This window comes from Castor canadensis, chromosome 12 (assembly GCF_047511655.1).
Source record: "Castor canadensis chromosome 12, mCasCan1.hap1v2, whole genome shotgun sequence".
Classification (NCBI taxonomy): domain Eukaryota; kingdom Metazoa; phylum Chordata; class Mammalia; order Rodentia; family Castoridae; genus Castor; species Castor canadensis.
Window position 1 is genome coordinate 32,456,228 of NC_133397.1, and position 19,330 is coordinate 32,475,557.

Here is a 19,330-nt window from a genome sequence, read left to right on the forward strand (position 1 = left end):
GAAAGGGTGCAGGGCAAGGAGCTAAACATCCCCAAACTCTCAGTAAATAAACACAGGAAAGGCTCCAAGAGTGAGAGTGGTGGGCAATAAGCCACTCCCCAAAGCAGGGCAGGTAGTGAATCACGACAGAGCTGATCTCCTGAGCCAGATAGCAGCATCCAAAACTGAGCTGCCCCACAAAACTGAAAAACAAACAGTGAACTGTAATCTAGCATGAACAGTGGAAGAGGCAGGTGGCACACTGAACCTGCCCCAGAGAAAGGGGGTGGGGCAAAGAACTAAACTCCCAGCACTGAACTCTCAGTAAACAAACAATGATAAGCCACCTCCAAAGCAGGGCAGGAAGTGGATCACAGAGATGATGATCTGAACCAGAGGGCAGCATTCAAAATTGAACTGCCCAACCTTGCTGGGGGAGGAGCTGATCAAACAGCTGCAGCTGAAGGATAACACAGCTATCAGCTGGGGAAAACAATAGCTCTGACCACCCTGCATGATCTGGCAAACCTACCTCACCTCACAATTTCAATTAAGCTGGTAGAAGAACAAACAGTACTCACAAGCCAATCACCTGGTGAGACCACGTTAGAGTTTCTGTTTATATGCCAATACCAGGACTGGATGCTGGAGGAGTAACTCCAGAACTTAAACTAAGACTGAAATTCTATTGTTCCAGAACATGGTGTTTTGTTTGTTTGTTTGTTATATTATTATGGGTATTTTATTTTTATTTTTAATTCCTATTTTCTTCTTTTCTTTCTGTACTATCAACTTTGCCATTACTATTTTCTCATCCCTACTCTTACCCCCTTCACTCTCCCTCCTTCTCCTGTGCTAAAATTCATTGCTCTCCTTCCCAACTACTCTTTCTGCCCCTTCTCATCTACTCTCTCCCCCTGCCCTCACCTTCCCCTCCCATTCTCCCCCAACCTGCCACCAGACTACCCCTCCCTCCTACAAATTCACTACTGAACAACCTACAATACTAATTTGACACAACCCCAACCCCCTATAATCCCTGACACAAGCACCCTACACTACAACAGAAATATACACACAAGGGCCACAAAACCCAGAAGCCTCTGCACTGCTTCCCCCACACACCCACCCCAATTCCCACCTCCCCTTTTTGTGCCACCCTAACCAATTCCCAAAATTTCTATAGCTATCCTAACAAACATTAATCCTCTTACTCCCACTGTTTATAGGTTTACCACCAAAGGGTCTTCTATATAATATATAAACAACTGGTGGTTATTGAACCTGTGAATGAGTTATCACTAAATAACACCTCCAGACCAGGGACAGAAATAGCACACCAACCTAGCTAACACCCAAGACAGCCACAACACAGAAATTAAATCAAGGGAAAGAAAACAGGTGACTAAAACCACCAACTAGCCTACCAAGAACATAGTTGCATAGTACCAATGGGAAGAAGAAGAAGGGATGGAAACCACTCTCCTCAAAAAAAAAAAAAAAAAGTTAATACAGGATTCAGAGGGAAATGAAGAAAACAGATACCCAGTTCCTGACCCCAACAAAACAATGATAAATAACACTAAGGAACCCAGCGATGCCCACAAAAACACCCTCAAAGAAGAAATCTCACAATGTCACTGAGAATTTCATGGAGAAGATACTAGATATGATTAACCAAATGTACAAGATACATTCAAGAAATTTCAAGACACCAAAAATAAAGAACATAAGAAGACACCGAAATAAATAAGTCAACTCAGAGGTCCCCTAAATAAACACCAAAGTGAAATGGAGAACAATTAAATAGAGAGATAAATGAATTGAAGATGAGATTTAAAAATATTAAGGAGGAAGTGACCCAAGATATAAAGAACCTCAGAAAAAAGAATCAAACAGAAACACAAAACACAGTGGAAGGCCACTCCAGCAGACTAGAACAAGTAGAAGACAGAATCTCAGAACTCAAAGATAAAAATAGAAATTAAAGAAAAAACTGAAGAAATGTTAGTCAAACAACTCAAGAGCTGTGAAAGGAATATACAAGAACTCACCAACTCCATCAAAAGACCAAAACTGAGAACCATGGGTATTGAAGAAGGAGAAGTCCAAGCAAAAAGGATTTGTAATAAAGTTAATAAAATAATAACAGAGAATGTCCCAAATCTTGAGAAAGTTTTACCCATTCAAGTATAGGAAGCCTCCCAAACTCCAAACAGACTTGACCAAAATAGAACCTCCCCATGGTATATTATCATTAAGACAACAAGCACAGAGAATAGAGAAATACTGAAGGATGTAACAGAGAAAAAACAAATAACATATAAAGGTAAACCCATCAAAATCACAGAAAATTTCTCAACAGAAACCTTAAAAACAAGAAGGGAATGAAGTGAGATATTTCAGGCACTGAATGAAAATAACTTCAACCCTAGGATACTCTACCCAGCAAAACTATCATTCAAAATAGATGGAGCAATAAAAATCTTCCACAATGAGCAGAAACTAAAACAATATGGCCAACAAGCCACCATTACAAAAGATTCTCCAAGGAATTCTGCACACAGATGAAAATGAACAAAACCACAAGAGGACAGGCAGTACCAAACCACAGGAGAAGAAAAGACAAGGAATCAGAGAGTAGCATTGATTCAGCTGCACATACTCAATCCCTTAAACAACAAAAACAACTAAATAGCAGGAATCACCACATACTTATCAGTATTAACACTGAATGTCAATGGACTCAACATCCCCATCAAAAGATACCATTTGGCAAACTGGACTAAAAAGGAAGATCCAACAATCTGTTGTTTACAGGAGACCCATCTCACTGACAGAAACAAGCACTGGATTAGGGTGAAAGGCTGGAAGAAGAATAACTAAGCCAATGGCCCCCAAAATCAGGCAGGAGTAGCAATACTTATATCAGACAAAGTAGACTTCAAATTTACATTGATCAAACAAGATAAAGAAGGACATTTCATACTAATAAAAGGGGACTAGACCAAAAGGAAATAACAATTATCAACCTATATGCACCCAATGTCAGTATACCCAATTTCATCAAACATACTCTAAAGGACTTAAAAGCACATATAAACTCCAACACAGTGGTAGTGGGAGACTTTAATATCCCTCTATCACCAATAGATAGGTCATCCAAGCAAAACATCAATAAAAAAATTCTAGAACTAAATTACACCATAGATCAAATGGACCTAACTGATGTCTACAGAACATTTCATCCAACATCTGCACAATATACAGTCTTCTCAGCAGCCCATGGAACTTTCCCCAAAATTGATATCTTAGGATACAAAACAAGCCTCAGCAATTATAAGAAAATAGAAATAATCCCTTGCATTCTATTTGATCACAATGCATTAAAACTAGAACTCAACAACAAAACAATAGCAGAAAATATGCAAACAATTGGAAGCTGAATAACACATTGCTCAATGATCAGTGGGTCATAGATGAAATAAAAGAGGAAATTAAAAGGTTCCTAAAAGTTAATGAAAATGAAAATACAACCTACCAGAATCTATGGGACAGAGCAAAGGTAGTCGTAAGAGGAGAGTTTATAGCCATGAGTGCATATGTTAAAAAGACAGAAAGATCTCAAATAAATGACCTAATGCTACATCTCAAACTCCTAGAGAAACAAGAACAAGCAAAACCCAAACCAAGTAGGAGAGAAATACTAAAAATGGGGGCTGAAATTAATGAACTAGAGACCAAAAAAAATCATACAAAGAGTCAACGAAACAAAAAGCTGGTTCTTTGAAAAAATAAACAAGATTGACAAACCCCTGGCAAATCTGACTAAAATGAGGAGGGAAAAAACCCAAATCAGTAAAATCAGAAATGCAAAAGGGGAGATAACAACAAACACCAAGGAAATCCAGGGAATCATCAGAGGCCTATATTCCAATGTATTTGAAAATATTGAAGAAATGGACAAATTTCTAGATACATATGACCATCTAAAACTGAACCAAGAGGATATTAACCACCTGAACAGATCTATAACACAAAATGAAATTGAAGCAGCAATAAAGAGTCACCCAAAAGCAAAAAGTCCAAGACCTGACAGATTCTCTACTGAATTCTATCAGACCTTTAAATAAGAATTAATACCAACTCTCCTTAAACTTTTCCACAAAAAAGATAGGGAGGAATACTTCCTAACTCATTCTATGAAGCCAGTATTACACTCATCCCAAAACCAGACTATAGTTCCCCAAAAGGAGAACTATAGGCCAATCTCCTTAATGAACATCGATGCAAAAATTCTCAATAAAATAATTGCAAACTGAATCCAACAACATATCAGAAACATCATTCACCATGACCAAGTTGGCTTCATCCCAGGGATGCAGGGGTGGTTCAGCATACACAAATCAATAAATGTAATGCAGCACATCAATAGAAGCAAAGACAAAAACCACTTGACCATCTCAATAGATGCAGAAAAAGCCTTTGATAAGATTCAACACTACTTCATGATAAAAGCTTTAAGAAAACTAGGAATAGAAGGAATGTACCTCAATGCTATAAAGGTTATATATGACAAACCTATAGCCAACATCATACTTAATGGAGAAAAACTAAAACCCTTTCCCCCAAATCAGGAATGAGACAAGGGTGCCCACTATCCCCCTCTTATTCAACATAGTCCTGGAATTCCTAGCCAGAGCAATAAGGAAAGAAGAATTTAAAAAGGAATACAAATACGTAAAGAAACTGTCAAAGTATCCCTATTTGCAGAGGACATGATCCTATATATCAAAGACCCAAAAAACTCTACCCAAAAATCTCCTAGACACCAGAAACAGCTTCAGCAAGGTAGCAGGATACAAAATCAACTTATAAAAATCAGTACCCTTTCCATACACCAGCAATGAAAAAATAGAGAAAGAATGTATGAAAACGATTTCATTTATAATAGCCTCAAAAGAAAATCAAATACCTAGGAGTAAACTTAACAAAGGATATGAATGACTTCTACAAGGAAAACTACAAACCTCTGAAGAAAGAGATTGAGGAAGACTACATAAGGTGGAAAAATCTCCTGTGCTCATTGGTAGAATCAACGTAGTAAAAATGGCTATGCTACCAAAAGCAATCTACATGTTCAATGCAATTCCCATCAAAATCCCAATGACATTCATCACAGAGATTGAAAAATCTACCCTAAAGTTCATTTGGAAATACAAGAGACCATGAACAGCCAAGGCAATACCCCTCAAAAAGAGCAATGCTGGAGGTATCACAACACCTGACTTCAAACTATATTACAGAGCAATAGTAATAAAAATAGCATGGTACTAGTACAAAAACAGATATGAAGACCAGTGGAACAGAATAGAGGACCCGGATATGAATCCACACAGCAATGCCCACCTTATTTTTGACAAAGGCACCAAAAACATACGATGGAGAATAGACAGCCTCTTCAACAAATGTTGGGATAAGTGGTTACCTGCCTGCAGAAAACTGAAACTAGATCCATGCCTATCACCCTGTACTACTATCAACTCAAAGTGGATTAAGGACCTTAATATCAGACCCAAAACTCTGAAGTTAGTACAGGAAAGAGCAGTAAATACTCTGGAAGCAATAGGTATAGGCAAGGACTTCCTCAGTAGAACTCTAGCAGCTCAGCAACTAACAGAAAGGATGGACAAATGGGACTTCATAAAATTAAAAATCTTCTGCACAACAAAAGAAATGGTCTCTAAACTAAAGAGACCACCACAGAGTGGGAGAAAACAGTCACTGGCTATCCATCAGACAAAGGACTGATAATCAATATACAGGGAGCTCAAAAAACTAAACTTCCTCAAAATCAATGAACCAATAAAGAAGTGGGCAACTGAACTAAATAGAACTTTTTCAAAGGAAGAAATCCAAATGGCCAAAAAACACATGAAAAAATGCTCATCATCCCTGGCCATAAAAGAAATGCAAATCAAAACCACACTAAGATTCTACCTCACTCCTGTTAGAATAACTATCATCAAAAACACCACCACCAACAAATGTTGGCAAGGATAAGGGTGGAAAAGGAACCCTTATACACTGCTGGTGGGAATGACTTTGGGAATGACTTTGGAAAACAATATGGAGGCTTCTTAAAAAACTAAAGATAGATCTGCCATATGATCCAGCAATCCCACTCCTAGGGATATACCCAAAGGGATGCAATTTAGGTTATTCCAAAGGCACCTGCACACTCATGTTCAATAGCCAAGCTATGGAAACAGCCAAGATGCCCCACTATTGGTGAATAGATTAAGAAAATGTGGTATTTATACACAATGGATTTTTACTCAGCCACAAAGAAGAATGAAATTTTGTCACTTGCAGTTAAATGGATGGAACTGGAGAACATCATCTTAAGCAAAGTTAGCCAGGCTCAGAAGGTCTCACATGCAGATTATAGACCTAAAACAATTACAGTGATATTATTGGGCATGGATCACATTCTAAGGGGAGAACAAGTACAGGAGGAATAGGGAAAGGGAAGGAAACCTAAAACTTACGTTTGATGTGCCCATGGTAGAGGAGCTAATAAAGTAGTCTTAAACTGACAGAGGCCACTATGGGAAGGTGACTGGAATGTAATGAAGAGGTCTGGTAGAGATGAACCAATTTGGATTGTAAAACGCATGTGCATGGAAGCAATGCTAGGAATCTCTCTGTGTAACTATCTTTATCTCAAGCTAGCAAAAACACTATTTCTTATGTCTTTCTTATTATCTCTTATGTTTTCTCTTCAACAAAATTGGAGAAGAGGGCGGAAGAGGTTCTGCCTGGAAGTGGGGGGGAATAGGGAGAGGGCGGCGGGCAGGGGAGAGAGTTGGCCCAAACTGTGTATACACATATGAATAAGTGAATAAACAATAAAAAAAGATAACCTTGCATTTCTAGGATAAGCTTGACCTAGTCCTAACATGTTAACCTTTTTATGTATTGGTGAATTTACTAAAATTTTTATTATAATTTTTGCATAAACTTTTACAATGGACATTGACCTGTAGTTTTCATGTAATACCTTTTCTGGCTTTGGAAAAATTCAGGCCATCTATGATGAATTGAGAACTAGTCCTTCTTCTTTTTCATTTTTCTTGAAAACTTTATGTAGAATTGATATTATTTCTTCCTTAAACATTTGGTTGGTTCACTAATGAACTCATCTGGGCCTGGAGTTTCCTTTGTTGAAGTTTTTAACTACAGTTTTAACTCTTAGATACATACAATAGACACATTGATATTTAGATTATCTTTCTTCTTCAGTAAGGAATTTATCAGTCCAAAATTAATAATATTCCTTTATTATCCTCACATTGTCTATGAAATCTGTCTTGGTACCATCTCTCTCATTTCTGATATTGATAATTTGTGTTTTCCTTTTCCTCTGATCAGTCTAACCCAGACGCAAAGAAACATTTGGGTTCGTGTATTTTCTCTATTTTTCTGTTTCCTATTTCATTTATTTCCATTCTGATCTGCTTCCTTTCTTCTATTTACTTTGGGTCTTTTATTTTTGGCAGTGCTGGGGCTGGAACTCAAGGCTTCACACTTGCTAGGCAGGTGCTGTACCACTTGAGCCACATCCCCAGCTCTTACTTTGGGTCTTACTTGCTCTTCTAATATCTTAAGCTGAAAGTAGAGGTCATTTATAGGCTTTTACTGCTATTAGTTTATCCCCCAGTACTTCTTTAGCAGCACCCCACAATTTTTGATATGTTGTACCTTTGCTTTCATTTAATGAAATGACTTCTGATTTCTGTTTTTATTTCTTCTTTTATACATGGGATATTTAGAAATTGGCTTAGTTTCCACCTATTTGGGGATTTTGCAGACATTCTTCTGTATTTGATTTCTAATTAATTCCACTGAGGTCAGAAAATATATTTTGTATGTTTGTTCTATGGTCCCAAATATTCTCTATTTTGGTTAATGTTCAATGTACACCTAAAAACAATAAATATTCTTTTGTTATTGTTTTGTTCTTAGCTTTTTGTCTTTGATTTCAAGATGGGATATTACTGTATTGCCCAGGCTGGTCTTAAACTTTTGAGCTCAAATGATCCTCCCGCCTCAGCATCCCAAGTAGTTAGGACTACAGGCATATACCATCATACCTGGCAGAATATGTATTCTTTAAAGGTCAGTTATGCTAAGTTATGGATAATAGTGTCATTCAAGTCTTCTAGCTGCTTTGATCTCCCCATAATCTCAGCTCTGTCTTTTCAATTCAGAGAGATTGCTGGATCCCTCTTGGGTTCCCCTTCCGTGCCCTATAGCCAGGAAACTTAAGGCAGTAAACTTGGGCATTTGTAGGGTTGGCTTTGTTACTCATCCCTCAGGGATCACTGTCCTTTCCTTCTTTCTGTCCAGCATCTCAAAAACCATTGTTTTCATATATATATTCTCCACGTTTTAGATTTTGAAAACCAAAAGTTATAACTTTGGGAAGTTGTAGAATTGCAATATAAATAACCATCTACTCCTTACCATCCTCTCCAGTCCTATAAGCTATTACTTTGCAGATAGCAAACTCGAAAGTATTAAATTTCTTTGTTAAATGCATTTTTATGTTTCCAGTCATCCACTCTATAACCTAAAACAAGGCGAGCCAACTGTACTATGAAAATGCTTATTAAATTGGACCTTAGGTAGTACTCTGAGATAACTTTGTATTTGTTTTGAAATAGCATCCTTGTGTTATTTGGCAATAGAATTTGCATGTGAGGAGTTCAATTCAACTTCTCTTTCTTAAACACTTTATGTTCATGTATCTCAACTAATTTAGAATTTGGAAGCAATTTATTCCTGGGAAAATAATCTGCTAAAGTTACATGTGGAAATCACATCAGAAGTCACTGATAGCACATAGTCTGGCCCCAGCAGAGCCCTTCTCAGCCAGTCCCTTCCAGCCAGGCACACTGGCCCTACGGTGTGGAATTCATCAGGCACCCAGCAGTGACTATCATAATTTTTAAGAGGTTCAGTCGTCATAAAGATAGTCATTTTCCAGGCAAGCTACTAATTCAGTTATTTACTTTGTCTCTTTAAGATGCATTTTATTTCCCTGTGTTCTTAATTCTAGGAGCTCAGTGTACCTTGGATTATAATTAATCAAACATTTATTGAGCTAATATTAAGAGACCATTCAGGCAGGGGTTTATATACTTTGGGGAATCTATAGGAAAAAGGATTCAAAAATACAAATACAAAATTGTGTTTGAAAGTGACTGTGTTTAAAATGAAAAAGAGATGACAAATTATAAAATGTAAAAAGCTGATATACCACAAATCCAAGAAAATGGCATATTATTATTATTCACTAACTGTGTGGCATGCTTCTAGAATACTTTCTTCAGCATTTTTTCATGTACTGTTTGTTCAGTTCATCTATGGCATTAACTTTCTAATGTCATTTACTATTGAGATGATAGAGGATAATAAAATGTTGGCCTTTCCCCTAGCATGATTGACACTTGAGTTTTATTACAGGTGACTTAGAAAAGTTCTTCTCAGCCTCACTTCTTGTTGACAAAGGCATGTGATAACTTTCTCAGCAGCCCTCCTTCCCAGGGTGAGCCGTTGGAGAACTCTAGTCCTTTGAGTACATTGGGCCAGACCTGAACTGCCCCACCCAAGTAGACAGTACAGCTCTGCCAAGCCTCTGCGCCTCCAGTACCCACACCCATCTCACCCCAGTCATCAGTGGATCCCAGTCAGTCTTGAAGCCTGAGTCATAGTGGGCCCCAGCAGAGAACCAAACAATATCTTGTTTATATCCTTCTCTTTGGGAATCAAAGAGAAGGTCTAAAACTCAATGTAGGCTTCCAGAAATAAGCTGTCACTTCCACTGATGTGGAAGTTGGAAGCTGCCTACTGACCATCCCTACCAAATTCACCTTAGATTGTTTAGGGATCCAGAGCCCCCCAAGTCTTCCTTGTATGGCTGGGGCTGCTCTCAGGTGGGTGGAGGAAAGAACAGGAGATTGAGTGGGCACATACCCATGCAAATGAAGCCCCTTGTGTAATAGTCAACTATCTTCTTCCATACTGCCCAGAGCACAAAGGCCACTCCTCAGCAGGGCTTCAGAGATACCCCTCTTCTGACTTACTTGTTGCTCCAACATATCTCTAGCATTACCCCATTGTGTGTACTCTGCATTATAGACAGACTGGGTCGATTGTTGTTCAAAACCCACCTGGTACTCTTCTGCCCTGTGGTTTGGTTTTATTCTGCCTACAGGGCCCCAGCCCCCATGCCCACCCATGGAAATCTTCCTCCCTAGTCAAAGTCTGGCTCAGTGATAGAAGTTCAGCTACAAAACCTTCTTATCCATACAGTCACTGTGCTCTCATCCACCTCAAAAATGCCAGAGTACTTTTTTGTGTCTTCCTTTAGTCCAGCCAACCATAAGATCTTCAGCAAGATGACAGCAATGGCTATCTCTATGTTATTTGCCTTTGTAGTTCCTATCTTGTGGTATGTGCTTAATTAACACTTGAAAACCAAACAACTCAAGGAAACACTTCGCATACCCTGAGGGTCCTAAAAGAGAAAGCCGAAAGTCATTTCCACTATTAGCTTTGATGTGACTGGGAGAGAGCAGAAAAAGAAGAGAAGGAAGGCAGGGAGGGCAAACAGGAAATGGAAAAGTCTATCAGGGCAGGAGCCAGACAAGAGACAGTAAGTCTGAGGCATGGTCAAGGACTTACCACATCTAATAACTCGATGAACCATTTCAGTTGCTGGGATAAGTTAAAAAATGATACCATTCTCATTTGACCAGGCAGATAACTGGTATATAAATGTCATATACCTAGTTAATCTGAGTACAGAGACCATACCAAGGTGCCAGACTTCCAGCCCTGGTCTGAACAGCATTAAGAGAAGTAATATTCAGAATCATAAAATCAGTCTCAAAACACTTAAGATTGATGTCCTTAGAGACTAATTCTTTTGTTTCCATTTTCTAAAAAGTGCTAACGCAGTTTTTTTTTTTTTTCCTTTAAGGTAAACACTTCTTTTTTAAAAAAAGATAAATTCTTGAAATTTGTATCATTGCTAACTTAGCCAAGTGTCTCTCCCATGGGAGGAGTTTAGGCAGATGTGGGGATGGTTCATTGGAAGGGAAAGCAGCAATTTAAGATGAGCTTTGGATAAAGACTTTGGTGTCCATGTAAGACAAACTCACGGAAATTGCCCTGATCTACTTAGGGAGCAACTTACTTGCATGTGATAGCAGGGACTTCTCACCAGATGTTGCTCAGCCATGCTTTGTATCCCATTTCATTTTCACATAAAGATGAGAAATTCCATTGCTACAGAACTGGAATTTACATTTCATAACATACCTACTTAAGTTATGATCTATCTAGCAGTTGCACATGCACCCCCATCAAAAAATGAATTATTCCATTTGACTGCCTGAATTGACCAGAGAAATTTGGAAGTATGGAGAAAGTTTATCTGGGTTTTCCTAAACCCTCTCAGATAAGGATTATTAACACTCAGTTTCTTTATAAGAAAAACAACTTGCTGGGGTGCAGAAGCAATAATTGCTCATCCCCTCCTGACTACGCCCCTCGTCTCAAGGCTGGACGTGCTTTCAGAATAAAGTCTGCTCAGGATGTACAGAGCCCATGAGGAATGCAGAGACCACAAATAGCTGGGCTCCAATTTGAAGCTCTTGTCCAAGGGAGGCACTGGTGAGTTGTGTCAGATCTCAAAAGAGTCCTGCAGCAAACCATCTGGTATACCACAATGACTCCACCTAAGACAGCCTCAATCTTTTTACTAGTAGATTTGAGAACTAACTACTCACTGTCCCAACACCTCAAGAGTTCTCTCAGAAATGAGTATTATGTCTTATTTCCTTAAAAAATAATTCATTAGAAATGGTATCTCCTTTTTACATTAAATTATTGACATGTAAATTACATACAGCAAATACCCACATTTTAGTGATATGGGTTGATGAATTCTGAAAAATTTACACACAGTGAAATCCCTACCACAATTAGGATATAGAACATGTATATCACTCCAGAAAGTTCCCTTGTGTCCTCTTCCACTCAGGTTCCCTCCACCTGCACCCCAACCTCAGGCAACCACCAACTTCCCTCTGTCACTGTAGGTTAATTGTTTTCTAGAATACCATGTGGGTGGAATCATACACTGAACTCAATTTTAAGTCCAGCTCTTTTGCTGAGCATGTTTTCGAGATTGGTCTGTGATGCTGAGCCTATAAGTAATTCATTCTATTTTGTTTCTGAGGAGTGTTGTCTAGCTTGAATATGCCAAAATTGTTTCACCTGAGTGAGATTGTTTACAGTTTGGGGTTATAAATAAAGACGACTTGAACATTCACATGAAAATCTTTCTGCATACTCATTTTTGTTGGGGAATGGGCAAAGGAAAGCCAATAGCCAGCATTGTTGTGTCACATAGCAAGTATATATTATCTTTATAAAAAACTGTCAAGCTATTTTTCAGATGATTGGACCATTTTGCATTTCAATCAGAAATGTATGAGTTCCAGTTGCTCCATATTCTTACCACCACTAGTTATTCTCCATCTCAGTATTTATTTTAGCCATTTTAGTGGACATGTGGTGGCATCTTATTGTGGCTTTCATTCAGACTTTCCTGATCATTATGTTGAACACATATGTTTTCATGTGCTCATTGGGTGTCTCCTTCCTTGATTCAGTTGTGCTGAACAGCACAATAGCCAAGCATCCTTGTCAGTTTCTAGAAGATTATTACTTTTCTTTCTTTACTTAGCAACATGAAAACAAAAAATTACAGATCTCCCTTGTCTCCTATCTCAGGGTGATCATCAGGACAGACCTTGATAAATCTGCACAAGGAGACTGAGCCTGTGGCACTGGAATATTGTTTGAGGAAGGGAGATGTATGTCTCTTCTCTTGCTGGGCTGTACTTATGGGAACTCTGTTGATATAATTTTAACAACCAGTCATGAGTTCTCTGATTTCTCACAACACAATCTATGTTCCTTATTCTATTACTCACTCCATGTTTCTTTGAATTGTTATGTTTCCATATGGAAATATATAATTCTCTAAATAGATTAAAAGACTCTCCAACTTACCTCACTTCTATGTTCCCATGGTGCTCAATAGACACTTTTAAAGTTGAATTTGCCTTTTCACTATATAGTTCAGAGAAAGAGAGAGAGAGAGAATTTGAGGTCAAATTTAAAATTGTCATTTCATGAGAAACTAAACTTTTCATCTTGAGGACCTCGTGCTCTTAGAAGCTTCAACTTGGAAATTATCTTTATGGAAAATATCAGCATATTGTTTTGAGTTTTGAATTGCATGTATTAATTTAAAAAGAACATGCCTTGGTTCAATAAAAATTGCACAAGCTCAGATAAAAAAAAATTATTGGTTGAGCTGTTTTTCCCTTCAGCTATCTTTTCCATTTTAATGATGGCAGAGAATACTGGCATTTCCTTACTTTTCAGAATCATCTCCTCAGGAAAACTCTAGCAGTGGTTCCAGGAAGTCACCACTGTGCTGAAGCAAGTCTTTATGAGGTCTGGACCTTCCCCACCCTTTGCCTGATCTGCCCAGAGATGTGTCAGCTCTCACCCTGCCTCTGCCAAAGAGAGCTTATTTCAGTCAAAACTCTACTTATGAGAGACATGATCCAGAGAGGATGGGCCCAGCCCAGCCCAGCCCAGCCCAGCCCTGCCCAGCTAACCCTCCACCTTAACCTCTGGCATATTTTGGTGCTTGTATGATGAATGTAAGAAGGGCAAGGAGAGCCCTTCTTGTCCATTGTAAAGGAAAATGTCCAGAGGGCCATAAAAATCATACTTTTTCAGAGGACTTAGACTTTCTAATGATTGTTTATCAGGTAATCAACCTATCGACCAATAATGGTAATCCTGAAGCAGTCAAGATCCTGAAAGATCTTCTGCATTGTCAAAGATAGATTAAATTGTATGTGCTAATCATAATATTCTTATAGAGTAAATTTTGCATAATGCTCTATATTCAGGATCTCTAAAGTTTTATTTTGTTTTGTTTAAGACAGGACCTTGCTATATAGCCCAGGCAGGCCTTGATCTCATGATCCTCCAGTTTAATCCTCCAAGTACTAGTCCTGGGATTACAGACATGTACCTCTATGTCTGGTCTCTAAACTTTTTTGACTGAATGTTTCAGTTTTTTTAAATGGCATTCCCTAATATATTTATACTGATTGATTTATAAATTATATATATGCCCTTCTAAAATGTTCATAATAAAACATACACAGATATAAAACATTGTAAAGGGTAAGATCGCCTGATCTTGATTTTAAAAACTCTTAAAATAGAAAGGGATATTTTGTTAACATTATGAGGTTATTTATCAGCACTTGTACTGAAATCAGGGACAGGACAAGTATGACACTATCACTATTGTCATGTAAGAATGTTCTGAAGGCATTAGAAAAGACAAATTTAAGTATAATGTTTGAAAGTAATGTACTAACAAAGTATAATCTCATTATTTATGCTGATAAATAAACTCATATGTGTGAAAAACCTGAGAGAACTAACTGAAAAACTACTTTCAACCATAAAAGGATTAGTTAATATATAGAAATCAGTAGCCATCACAAGTACACAGTTGGAAGATAACACTGGAATGTAATATATCATTTATTATAACAGGAATCAAATATCTAGGAATAAACATAAGAACTATGACCAACAGACAGCAGAAACTGAAGGACACCAGAGGTTTAAACAAATGGAAAGACACGCAGTATTTTGACTAGGAAGACAGAATCCTTAAATTATCAAATAGCCTTCCGTTAATCTACAAGTGTGGCATAATTCCAATACAAATACCAACAAGTTTTTTTCTTTTTTATTAGCATATAATAGTTGTACATGGGAGGATACATTGTCACATTTGCATATATGCTTATAATATGTTTTAATTAGATTCACCCCTCCATTGTTCTCCCTACAACAAGATTTGTGTGTGTGTGTGTTCCAAGTTTCAGATGGAAAAAAAAAACAAGACTAGTTGTGAAAATGCTGAAAAAGTCAACTGATGCAAGCAATCTACTTACTAGATAGGAAAAATATGCAAAGCTGTACTCCTCAAATATTGTGAATGAGTAAATAAGCTGAAGAAATAGAGTAAAAAAATCTATAAATATATTCAAATATGCATGCAAATTTAACATATAGTCAAAGTAGCATGTAAAAGAATTATCCAATGAATGAGCCCCTGGAGAATCAGGAGGGTGGGAGAAAGGTGGACTAGACTATTAAATTATTAAATAATTGGTTTAGAGCTAGTTTAACCAGCAAGAGTCAGGAGCTTCTTCAGTTTAGACTTCCCTAGCATCATGATGCTTAGAGATCCACTTAAGAGGATACAGTATTTGTGTCTTACCCATCCATCCATTCCAAATATTCATATTTGTAGCTGGATGCAGCAACTGTATCAGGTTACAACACAATAGCTGTTCACAGAGGTAACAGGTGCACACTCTGGATGCCAGAGTAGGGAAGGATATGCCAACTAGGAAGCAAATCAAACCTTACAAGAAAAATGATGAAAGGAAGAGAATATCCTAACTGTGCACATACTCACAGGAACCTGTAGATGTGGCTCAACTTGACAATTCAGAGGTGCTGATGATAGAGAATCATGGGAATCTCATCACAGAGAGATGCCTGATGTATCCAGAAGGAGCATGCCCTGCAGAAGCACCACACCAGGAGCCTGGGGGCATGGTTCTGTGTAATCTCAAGTAAGTCCATTATGCCCAGCTCACAGGGGTCACATAAAATGACACAAAATGACAAACATAAGTACACTTTTCAAACTCTAGTTGGTGGTACTCAAAGTATATTTGTTCACTTTGAGTTGAGCCTTGTTATGTCAGGCACTCACTTCAATACTGTCACCATTTATTTTTACAGGAGCCCTGGATAACATGGACTATGTGGGTCCAGCAAAGAGTCCCCACATCTTCCATCAAAATAAGGAAAGGCTGGGAGCCATGGAGTAATCAGATCTTCCTGCTCTCCTATTCAAATGCAGGTCCTAAGAAGCAGAATTTGCTGGGATCCTCTTGCTTCAATTGTATTCACGTTGGCAGACAGTGATGCTTGTTGGGGAACCTGAGTCAGGACACAGCAACAGCAAGGACTTTCCGAGATGCAGAGCTCACATCAAAGCTCTGTACCTCTGTGCTGACAGATGTAACCCTTTAGCAGAGAGACAAACCCTAGGTTCCTCCTGGGGAGAAACAGGTGTGCCGAGAGCTGACAAATAAAGTGTTCTCTCTGCTAAAGTCTGAAGGGTTAGCAAGCAGGCCAAAAGTCCCCTGTACTGACTGGTGCAATGATGACCAAGGCTGCCACAGGTAACCTGATGGTGTTTTTGACTACTTCCAGGGAATGAGTATATGAGGACAGGAACAAAGAACATGGAAAGGTATGTTGCTTTATCATTAGATTCATCCATTTCCTAAAAACTTAGGCTTCTCAGAAAAGGCAGCATGTTATAAAAGAGAAATCTGATTCAAATCAAGCCTGGCACTTCCTACATGTATGAACTTAGACAAATGACTTAAGCTCTCTGACTCTCAGTTTCAGCCTCTCAAAGTGGGGATAAAAATTCCTATGAAGGATTTTGTTAAAGGAATATGTACATACTGCATTCACTGATAGACCTTGAACAATTTGTTGTCCTTTTAGTTTGCACTAGGATGCAAAAGAAAAGAATCCCTGTGCTATCTGTCTTTGTAGCAGCCCAAATTGAATTGGGGAATACATCAATGGAATGAAAAAAAAAAATATTTTGTACATAAAGCAACTGGCACATTGAAAAGGAATCTATTTCTTCAGCTTCCCTCCTTGAGAGACATCTACTTACACAATCCTCAGACTTTTTCTGCATTGCTTTTTATCTCCACACCCCTGATGTAATTCTGAAGTTCCCCATACATGAACTTGACAAAGACATGTGGCCTGTTCCCCTGGATTCACTCATTTAATAAATATCTACAGAAACACTCTCAGTCATGGACTCACTGCCCTGAGTCCCAGAAGTGCATGGTAACAACAAAGGAAGTTTGTACAAGTCCCAAGAGAGCAGCTGTCAGTCGATTCTTACTGAGTTGCCCCCAGCACTGTGCCAGGTACATATTATAATGGTGAGTTGATGCTGGTTGTCTTGACTCAATCCATTTTCAAAACAGAGTTCACAACCCTGGTGATATATTTGTTCTCAGCTTCTACTGACCATAGAGAGCTTGAAAGAAAGTCAAGGATGGAAACCCCCAAACCACATGGTAAGTGTGAAACACATTGCACACTTGGGCTCTTTTAATCCTCCCCACAGATCATGATACCTATTTTACAGTTAATGAAACACAGGCTCCCCAATGTTACATAACACACCAGGCATTGGACTCATGACTGCAGGAATCAACAGTCACATGTAGATACTTCGGAAGGAGATGGTGCGGAAGGATGATTTCAAGATAAAAGTGCAATGCTTTCCAGGATTCTATAAGCCTGTGAAACCTGGCATTTATTTTCCTTACTTGCAGGCCTGGTCTTGAATAGCCTCCCCACTTGCCCTCTGTCTTCTCACTGCCATCGAGGTCCTCATTCTCCCATTCCTTCCCCATCTAGACCATAGAAAGTTGCTTGCAGTCTCCTTTTTAGCCAACAGAAATCTCAAGCACAAAGGCAGGACTTAGGGACTTTCCACCGGAGGGCCTCCACCTTAGATGGGGAAGCAGTGTCCCCAGGGTGCAAGAGGTCCAACAAGATTGGACTGTCAATTGTGACCCTCTTTACACAGCACTTTGCCTTTGTTCCCCTTGGGGTGTTTTTGGGTTTTCCCAACAATCAAATAAGCTGAATTCCCTGATACTGCTTCAGATATCTTGATGTGTGGGGAAAAGGGCCAAAGGGAAACCTGATACCCTACGTTGAGTTAGTTGTTTTCTGGGAAATTCTGAAATGTCTCCTGTATTGTTCATGGCTGGTTACCACGGTCTGCGTCTGGAGCCACAGGGCTGGCTGCACCTTTAGAAAGTACCTCAGCATTTGGAGAAGAGATTGTACTCCTAAGATAAGAGACAGCCAAGTGGAAACTACACATCTTCAGCCTCTGCATCCACAGCATCTAGAGTAAAACTTGCCACGTGGCAGACACCTAGTAAAAGTCTTTTGGAATCAGAATTGAAAGTGAATTGATTACACTGCGTGCTTCTCACAAGCCCCAAGGTGGAGACTGACAGGTATGCTATAGATGGATAGGGTCTTTCCAGATTGGATTCTGGAGTCCATAGCTCAGGATCACAGGGTCATTTCTTGTCATCTCTGAGGCCAGCACTGCCCTAAGAATTTCTGCCTCTTTTGCCACTAGGAGGGGCAGGCCAATGGCTCCTGTTGAAGTTTACGCCCATCCCCAGTCAAATAGTGCACAATTCCCTTGTGCTGAGCTCTAATCTGAATTTGACAAGTGACAATGAAATAATAATATTTCTAAGCAACATTTAAGTGTTAATAAGTACACACACATAATTTTAATCCTTATTGTCCTGCAAAAACAATCCTTATTTTAGGATTGTACCTTTAAGATTTTAATCATCTGAAATTGTCTTTATTTTACAAATGAGAAAACCATGGCCCACAGAGGCCACATGACTTACCTAAGGTCACATAACTAGGGAGTCACAACAGAAACAGGATTCTAACTCAGACCTGGCTGTTCTAAAGTCCATAGGTTGCCACAGATGGAAGTGACCTACAGCCATTAATGTTTTCCTCATTTCCCCCAAAAGCACCATTTTATTACTTTTTTTTTCCCGAAGTTCCTGACTCTTCCTTTATTAAGGCAGCACAGTCCCTGCTATCTATGGGAAAACATGAGCTTACTTGGCATCTCCTCCTTGATTTTCTCATTTCTTCTAGAAGTTTATACTTTGTGTTTTTCAATTAAGTCACAAAACATTTCAAGTTAATGTTTGTGAAAGGTGTAAAGTCTGTGCCTAGATTTGTCTTTTCATATGTACATCCAATTGTTCCAACACCATTTGTTAAAAGACTAATCTTTCTCTACTGAATTGCCTTTACTCTTTTATTAAAAATCAGTTGGCAGCTGGGTGTGGTGGTAAATATCTGTAATTCCAGCACTAAGGAGGCAAGATTCAGGAGGATCCCAAGTTCAAGGCCTGGGCTCTGTTTCATAAAACAAAAAAATCGGATTCCAAGATGGCAGCTAGAAGGAGAAAGCAGAAAGTGTGCTTCCTAA

At 38.7% G+C, this 19,330-nt stretch overlaps 1 pseudogene; it reads left to right on the plus strand.

Annotated features, from left to right (window-relative positions):
• Window positions 1-16,715: 16,715 nt before the first annotated feature.
• On the plus strand, window positions 16,716-16,838 carry LOC141415261 (small nucleolar RNA SNORA31; annotated as a pseudogene).
• The last annotated feature ends 2,492 nt before the right edge of the window (window positions 16,839-19,330 follow it).